Source organism: Bactrocera dorsalis, chromosome 6 (assembly GCF_023373825.1).
Source record: "Bactrocera dorsalis isolate Fly_Bdor chromosome 6, ASM2337382v1, whole genome shotgun sequence".
NCBI classification, from domain to species: domain Eukaryota; kingdom Metazoa; phylum Arthropoda; class Insecta; order Diptera; family Tephritidae; genus Bactrocera; species Bactrocera dorsalis.
The window spans coordinates 10144149-10154013 of record NC_064308.1 but is presented as its reverse complement, the minus strand read 5'-3'; positions in this window follow the sequence as shown (position 1 = coordinate 10154013).

Genomic DNA, 9865 nt, shown 5'->3' with positions numbered 1-9865 from the left:
ATAATGAATAATTTTTTGTATTATAGTAATTAATCAAAATTAAAACATAAAAAATACTTTTATAACGTTTTATAATAAAAAATATTTTTTCAACAATTAACTACTTAAATTATTTACGTTTTTATTTCTTTAATATTCTTTAATATTTTATTTTTTAATATTTAATATTTCCATTTTTAATTATTTAATTGGTTTAATAAGTACATATGATGTAAGAAAATTTAAAAAGTAATTTAATATAAAGTAAAACTTGTTAATACACGTTAAACAAATTATGTTCTTTAATTGCAATAAATTTTAAACCTACTACAATATATTACAACTTTTTAAAGCTAATAATGCTATAACGTGGTAAGGCTCCAAAATAATTTTAAGTGGGAGAATATATTTATCTTTGTCTTATACACACAGAACTGAACTCACGCCTTTACCTTTCTGGCAAGAGTCTTATGCGCAGCTGTTATTGTACATCCTTATCTGCCGTACATAAAAAAAGATATAGCGCTTGCAGTCACACTTTATTTTTACATGAAATTATTGAAATTTTAGATCGTGTCAGTCATTAGCTTTGCCACGATTTGGAAAGTCAATCATATATCGTTGGATTCGTAATAAAATTCTGAATATTTACATATTTAATTTTTAAATAAAAAGAATGAGGGCAAATCACTACATCCGCTTACCTGTTTACACCTGGTTGACACGTATTGTTGCCTAAAAAAGGGTAGTCAAACATTGTATGGCATTTTCCATATACTTTTTTTCTTTGATTGAGACTAAATTTATAAAGAAAAATACTGACGGTAACCAAGAAAAAAAATGAAATTAATTAATTTTTAACTAAGAATAGTCTTGCTAAGATATAGACTGTCAATCATTTCTCATTTGATTAATCAATAAGTTTTATTATTAAAAAAAATTATTTTATCACAGAAAAGAATAAACCGGATCTTAGACTATAACGATCAGGCCGTTGTCAATTTCCTCTATTGGTTCGATGTGATCTGCTGTAACAGTTTGATAGTATGTGGCCTTTTGGCTTCTTCTTCTTTTTCTTAATTGGCGTAGACACCGCTTACGCGATTATAGCCGAGTTAACAACCGCGCGCCAGTCGTTTCTTCTTTTCGCTACGTGGCACCAATTGGATATTCCAAGCAAAGCCAGGTCCTTCTCCACTTGGTCCTTCCAACGGAGTGGAGGTCTTCCTCTTTCTCTGCTTCCCCCGGCGGGTACTGCGTCGAATACTTTCAGAGCTGGAGTGTTTTCATCCATCCGGACAACATGACCTAGCCAGCGTAGCCGCTGTCTTTTAATTCGCTGAACTATGTCAATGTCGTCGTATATGTCGTACAGCTCATCGTTCCATCGAATGCGATATTCGCCGTGGCCAACGCGCAAAGGACCATAAATCTTTCCCAGAGTTTTTCTCTCGAAAACTCGCACCGTCGACTCATCCGCTGTTGACATCGTCCAAGTCTCTGCACCATATAGCAGGACGGGAATTATGAGTGACTTATAGAGTTTGGTTTTTGTCTGTCGAGAGAGGACTTTGCTTCTCAATTGCCTACTCAGTCCGAAGTAGCACCTGTTATTCTGCGTTGAATTTCTAGGCTGACATTGTTGGTGGTGTTTACGCTGGTTCCAAGATAGACGAAATTATCTACAACATCAAAGTTATGACTGTCAACAGTGACATGAGTGCCAAGTCGCGAGTGCGACGACTGTTTGTTTGATGACAGGAGATATTTCGTCTTGCCCTCGTTCATTGCAAGACCCATTTGTTTTGCTTCCTTGTCCAGCCTGGAGAAAGCAGAACTAACGGCGCGGGTGTTGAGAGGGATGATATCAATATCATCGGCATACGCCAGCAGCTGTACACTCTTATAAAAGATTGTACCTGCTCGATTCAGTTCTGCAGCTCTAATAATTTTCTCTAGCAGCAGATTGAAAAAGTCGCACGATAGGGAGTCGCCTTGTCTGAAACCTCGTTTGGTATCGAATGGCTCGGAGAGGTTCTTCCCGATCCTGACGGAGCTTTTCGAGCCGCTCAACGTCAGTTTACACAGCCGTATCAGTTTTGCGGGGATACCAAATTCAGACATCGCGGCATAAAGGCAGCTCCTTTTCGTGCTGTCGAAAGCAGCTTTGAAATCGACGAATAGGTGGTGTGTGTCGATTCTCCTTTCACGGGTCTTTTCCAAGATTTGGCGCATGGTGAATATCTGGTCGGTTGTTGATTTGCCAGGTCTAAAGCCACACTGATAAGGTCCAATCAGTTCGTTGACGGTGGGCTTTAATCTTTCACACAATACACTCGATATAACCTTATATGCGATGTTGAGGAGGCTAATCCCACGGTAGTTGGCGCAGATTGTGGGGTCTCCTTTTTTATGTATTGGGCATAGCACACTTAAATTCCAGTCGTTGGGCATGCTTTCGTCCGACCGTATTTTACAAAGAAGCTGATGCATGCTCCTTATCAGTTCTTCGCCGCCGTGTTTGAATAGCTCGGCCGGCAATCCATCGGCCCCTGCCGCTTTGTTGTTCTTCAGGCGGGTAACTGCTATTCGAACTTCTTCATGGTCGGGTAATGGAACGTCTGCTCCATCGTCATCGATTGGGGAATCGGGTTCGCCTTCTCCTGGTGTTGTGCTTTCACTGCCATTCAGCAGGCTGGAGAAGTGTTCCCTCCATAATTTAAGTATGCTCTGGGCATCGGTAACTAGATCACCTTTGGAGGTTCTACAAGAGTATGCTCCGGTCTTGAAACCTTCTGTAAGCCGCCGCATTTTTTCGTAGAATTTTCGAGCATTACCCCTGTCGGCCAGCTTATCAATCTCTTCGCACTCACGCATTTCGGCCTCTTTCTTTTTCTGTCTGCAAATGCGTCTCGCTTCCCTCTTCAACTCTCGGTATCTATCCCATTCCGCACGTGTTGTCGTCGATCGTGACGTTGCGTGGTAGGCAGCCTGTTTTCTCTCCGCTGCGACACGGCACTCCTCGTCGTACCAGCTGTTCTTTTGCACTTTCCGAAAACCAATGGTTTCGGTTGCAGCTGTACGTAAGGACTTTGAAATGCCGTCCCACAGTTCCCTTATACCGAGTTGTTGATGAGTGCTCTCAGAGAGCAGGAGTGCAAGCCGAGTAGAAAATCGTTCGGCTGTCTGTTGTGATTGCAGCTTTTCGACGTCGAACCTTCCTTGTGTTTGTTTTCGTGCGTTTTTTGCTGCACAGAGGCGGGTGCGAATCTTGGCTGCAACAAGATAGTGGTCCGAGTCGATGTTAGGACCTCGGAGCGCACGCACATCTAAAACACTGGAGACGTGTCTTCCGTCTATCACAACATGATCGATCTGGTTGGTGGTTTTTCGATCCGGAGACAGCCAGGTAGCTTGATGTGTCTTCTTATACTGGAATCTAGTACTACAGATAACCATATTTCGGGCCCCGGCGAAGTCGATCAGCCTCAACCCATTTGGGGATGTTTCCTCGTGGAGGCTGAATTTACCGACCGTAGTGCCAAAGATACCTTCTTTTCCCACCCTGGCGTTAAAGTCGCCAAGCACGATTTTGACATCGTGGCGGGGCATCTCTCATAAGTGCGCTCCAAGCACTCATAAAAGGCATCTTTGGTCACATCGTCCTTCTCTTCCGTCGGGGCGTGGGCGCAAATCAGCGATATGTTGAAGAACCTCGCTTTGATGCGGATTGTGGCTAGACGTTCGTTCACCGCAGTGAATGATAGTACTCGGCGACGGAGTCTCTCTCCCACCACGAATCCAACACCAAACTTGCGCTCCTTTATATGGCCACTGTAGTAAATGTCACAAGGACCTACTTGTCTCTGTCCTTGTCCCGTCCATCGCATTTCTTGGACGGCGGTGATGTCAGCCTTTATTTTCACGAGGACATCAACCAGCTGGGCAGCGCCACTTCCCAATTAAGGGACCGGACATTCCAGGTGCATGCCCTCAATTCGTAGTCCTTATTTCGTTTGCCATGGTCGTCATCAAAAGGGGGGTCACTCATCCGAGGCTTGTTGTTCCTTTACGTGGCGGGTCCCAAACCCAGCGCACAACCCTATGCAGGGGATGTTTCGCCTTCTCACTTTAGCTCGCCTTCAAACGGATGTTCTTAGGCTACCCAGAGGATACTTGGTCAAAGACCGGAAGTCGTGAGCTGCTTGAGTCATATGCAAAAGAATCGTTTCTGGCCACTCCCAAGTGAATGGCGATCAGAGAACTTTCCTCACTTGCGTGAACTTCTACACATGACTCCATCCTTTTGGCTTAGTAGATTCAAAATACAAAAACTATTTCTACTTGACATTTGACAAAATATGGTTGACATTGAATATTATAGTTAACAAGCTGTTGATATTTACTGTTACATTTTGATTAATATCAATATAATTATTAGTTTCTATCATAATTAATTTAGAATTTACAACTGGCTTGATTCGTATTTTCTTCCAATTTTGTTCAACCATTGGATATTTAATTATAAAATAAATGTTATTATTATCTTGTAAAATTTTCAATTTAGAGACTGTTAGTAAATCGCTTATCATTATATTTGTAAAGTGCTCGTTGATTAGTAAATTCCTTACTTCATCGCTATTTAACAAAATTGAATTTATTAACTGTATCTTACCCAAAGTGACTAAATATATGGCTGATTCTATTTCGTCTATCAATGCTCTGTTTCTTGCTGATATCAATTCAAATAAGTTTTCAGGGTCACGTTGATGCACTTTTGTAGAGCTAATTATTTTATTTACAGTGTCAGTTAATTGATTTATCTTTACTTATAATTGGCTACTGATATAGATCTGTTCGTCATTCGCTTCAATTAAAGATTCTGTCCGTGTTTGGAGTTGGTTAAAGCCATCGAAATCGGGAGTTCCCGCTATATATTTGAGACCGGTGCCTAGGAGGTTAATACTACGAGAGTGTCGGTAGTGAATTCTTAGTGAGTCCAGTAATCGTAAAATGCGGTCTATGTCCAGTTGCAATGTCTTTCGTATGTGGGATTTTGGAAAGCTTTCCAGAAGGTCATTCGTTTGTTCGGCAATCTTTTCACAATTGGTTAAGTTTAGGTGGTGAATTAAGTGCTCGTATTGACGGTAGATAGCAATATCTCCTTCCGTTATTGGTAAGTATATTATATTAGTATAATTTAAAACTTCCAACCGTGCTAATGCAGTAAACATCGGGATCAGGAGCCTAATGATAGAAAGAAAAGTTATCTTAAATTACTTTTATGGATTTGTTTTCCGTTAATTAATACGGTTGTGCCCAAATCCTTTTCTACTACTTTTTCTGTTTACAGTTTGTCCGATAATTTGTTTCCTAACCTTTGTTAGATTTAAGAAAGACTTTTTCACCTGGTTTAAAAATTTTGGTTTGCCAATGTCCATTATGGTAATTAAGTTCGGAGTTTTGTGCTTTTTTTAGGAGGTTTTTAATTTCGTCAAGGTATTTTGATGAAACAGAATGAATTACGTCAATAGGTCGTTGCCCAGTTGTTGAATGTATCGTCCTATTGTATTTATAGGCTGCGAGTAGAATAAGATCATTAGTGTCATTAAGTCCCTGGCTTAGTTTAATACAACGACTAATCTCGGAAAGAGTTCCATGAAATCGTTCTACCCGTCCATTTGTTGTGCTATGATGTGGGGGTGTCGTAAATATCGAAATAATAAAATGATCTCTAAGCAGCCTTTTTATCGTAACGGAATTTGGTGATTTTTCGTTATCACAAACAAGGCTTTTAGTATCTTTGAAAGAATTCGTAATTCGTATTAAGAACCCTTAATTGATGTCTATTATTGCCCTAGATGAAATTGATTGAACTATTGAAAATTTCGAAAACTATCTATGCAAGTTAGATAATGTTTATTGTCTGTAGAAAAAATATCTACATGCATAATTTCTCCGGGTCTGTTGGGTATTGCGGTTTTTCCCATTTCAGGTTTTGGAGAATGGCGCTGATATTTAGCTTCCTGGCAAGCTTTGCAGTTAAATATAATTTCCTTTAACATTTTTCGCATGTTTGGAAAATACATAGGCTGCTATATATATTTCAGGACTAGGCAACACTAAGTGTTGCCAGATGCAATCTGACATTTCCATTGGAAAGTTTGACATTTTTTAGCATAACATCACTCAGAACGTTTTGTCATTTAATCGTGAATTGTTTTATTTACAGGGAATTAAAAAATTCATCTCGGCCAAAAAATGGAATTAACTCGTGAACATTTTCGTGCGATAATTTTTCACAAAATTCGACGTGGATTATCACGACAAGAGTGCATCGATGAACTAAAATCTTTGTATGGCTATGAAGCACCATCCTATAGCACTGTGAAAAACTGGTGCAACGAATTCAATCGTGGCCGACGCTCGCTAAAAGACGAATTCCGAGAATGTCGTCCAAAAAAAGCCGTTGTGCCAGAAAACATCGATGCCGTACGTGAACTGATAATGCAAGACCGTCATGTAACATACCTTCAGATAGAGGCATGCCTATGCATTTCTCCCACCAGAATACATTCGATATTGCATGAACACCTGGCCGTAAAAAAGGTTTGTTCTCGCTGGATCCCGCACAATTTGACAATCGCTCAAAAAAAGGCTCGTGTGGATTGGTGTAAAGAAATGCTGAAAAAATACGATCGCGGTGCCTCAAAAGACGTTTATAAGATCGTCACAGGTGACAAATCATGGATCTATGCGTATGAGCCCGAAACAAAACAGCAATCGACCGTGTGGGTCTTCCAAGACGAGCCAAATCCAACGAAAAGAAAGCAAAAAAAAAAAAAACCATTTTCGTTGATAAATATTCCTGTTTTCATTATTAGGCCAGAAATATATATAGCAGCCCTCGAAGTGGCTAAATGAGTTAAGCTTCCCGCCCTCATGCGCTACTACACCACACAACACACCACTCACAAGCAACACTGGCACATACACCACACCTGAAGACAGCAGTTCTAACACACACCACACATCCATTGGAAGCAGCAGAAAACACCACACACACACCAATACTCGCAGCTGCTAATCCACCACCGCCCAACGAGCAAAAAGCTTCATCCTGGAAGTGAACGTTCCCTTTCGACCACGAATCTCGAGCAGTAATCATCGGCGGACGTTTTCTTTTCTTGCTACTTTTCGGCACAGCGTTTTCAACATTTTGTCATCTTCGGCGCGCAACTCAACCACCGTTCCAGCATCTGGAGATCCTCAGTGCGCAGCAGCTGAACCAACTAATTAATTGCGAGTGTTCTTCTGTTGAATTTTATAAATGCATCCGTAAAACTTCCATTGGTATCCGACCAGGGAGTCCACAAATTTTAATACATTTTGTAATATTCATTTTTGATATTATTTTACGTACATATATTGTCACGCTTCCACTGGTATCCGACCAGGGAGATCTTTATTATAACGTTTTTTTACCCTCCAATAAAATTGTTATCCATCGTGAAGTGAACAAAAAAAGAATACATATATATTGCGTTCTCAAAGGAGTGGGTAGCAAAAGTAAGTACTAATTTAAATGTGGTCCTTCGAGCCATCCCTAGTGAAAATAAAAAGCTAAAAATATTAAATTTTATAAAATTTTACAATTGGTGACAAAACAAAATGAATAAGTGCGCAAGTGCAAATGCAAGTGAAAAGTGAAGCAGTGAAACTACATAACATATACACACAAACATAGTGAAAAAGAGAAAAGAAAATTAAAAAGAAACAAAAAAGTGCACAAGTGCAAGTGCAGTGAAACAGTGAAATTACATATATACATACATATATAAAAAGGGCACAAGTGCGAATATATGCAGTGACATTACAGAAAAAATACATATGTATGTATGTAAAGCAAAAAAAAAATACAGTGCCCCAAACGGAAATAGGTGACAAAACAAAGTAAAATCAAATAGAATACACATACATACATAAATGTACATAATAGTGTGGTGGAAAATATAAGCAGTTATTACTACAAAATAAACCCAAAAAAGCGGGCGCGGAAAAAGAAAAAAAACACACCTAATTAAAAAATACAGTACAATAAACCAAAAACCAACTAATACATATTAATATAAAACGGGCGCGGAGTAAAACCAACAAAAAACAACAACCACTAGGAAGCCACCGCAGCAGGATTTGGAATAGAAACCACTATACATTGGCCTACCGTAGTCCCCAAAATCCCATGACGGATAACAAAGTGAGTCGTATCGATTCCTTTTAGTATTGCGTCTTTGATTTCAATTTTTGCTTAGAATATCTCATCCAGTTATTCTCATTTCCATTATTCAATTTGGAAAAAATTACTTTGCATAGAATAACTCATTAAGATATTCTCATTTTATTTGCCGGTTGCCAAGCTGTCATAAGTAACTTTCGGTTGAAACGGAATACCGAAAATAAAACGGTTTGGCATAACAGATAATATATGGGCCATTCCATCAATTGGCGACATGGTTTTGTACCCGTGGTTCTCCGATTTTGACGAAACTTTAGAATATCATAATATAGACTAAAATAAGAATATCTGTAAACTTTTTAGTGGCCAAAGTTGCTCCATTGTTTTTTGGCGCGCAATTCAAATTCAGATCAAACAAAAAAATGACTTTTTCTTTTATTTTTTAACGACCTCAAAATTGAGTGAAAAAAATTTTGAAGTTATGCATTTTTATGTAAAAAAATCTCAGCTTTCTGATAAAAATATTTTCGAAATCCAAAAAAAATTTGAAAAACTTTGAATTTTTTTTGCTGTTCATGGGATCAGAGTCCCATACTTTTGAACACTGATTCTTATGTAAAATTTAACGAGGAATCGAATAAAAATGTCAATTTTGAAAAAAAAGTGCGGGAAGAGCACAAAACGCAGGATTTTTGGAAAAAACAGTTTTTTTTTGGATTTTGAAATTTTTTTTGGATTTCGAAAATATTTTTATCAGAAAGCTGAGATTTTTTTACATAAAAATGCATAACTTAAAAGAAAAAGTCATTTTTTTGTTTGATCTGAATTTGAATTGCGCGCCAAAAAACAATGGAGCAACTTTGGCCACTAAAAAGTTTACAGATATTCTTATTTTAGTCTATATTATGACATTCTAAAGTTTCGTCAAAATCGGAGAACCACGGGTACAAAACCATGTCGCCAATTGATGGAATGGCCCATATATATGAATATATTTATATATGTAGATTTATATTTATACATATATATATATTTATATACTGTATACATATATATATCCAAATATAATATATAAAGATTGTATATTGGCCACTAATGCTTACCTTCGTGTACCAAAACACAAAATATCCACAAACAAACTTGCACATATATCCGGTGATACCCCTTATGCTTGATCAAGCATAAGCAGGATTGCCTCAAAACAGTAAGCAAAACGAAAGGCAAAAAACAAAAAACAATTACATATATATATACTAGCTGACCCCGCAGCCGTTGTCCTGCGTGAAATTATGTAGTTTGAAATGAAAAGAAAGTTAAATTTATCATATTTTTTTTTCAATGTAACGCAGCTTTATAAACAACATGTCTCGGTTTCTGTTCCGGTGTACAGCACACTACGGCCATGTGAAAAGATAGCATTTCCAAAATTATGCCTCACACTATGCGACTATCTTTAGGTCCTGTTGACTGTCATCTCAAATTCAATTTTCACTGGAAACGGAATACGTTTGAATTGAAATGGCAAATCGTTAGAACTCAAAGGAATTCGTAGGATCAAGCATTCTGTCCCTTTGTACTCGACAGGTGCGTCACAATCAGTCGGGTTCCATTACACAGTTTCGGCGCATAAAGATTGGGAAACATAATAAC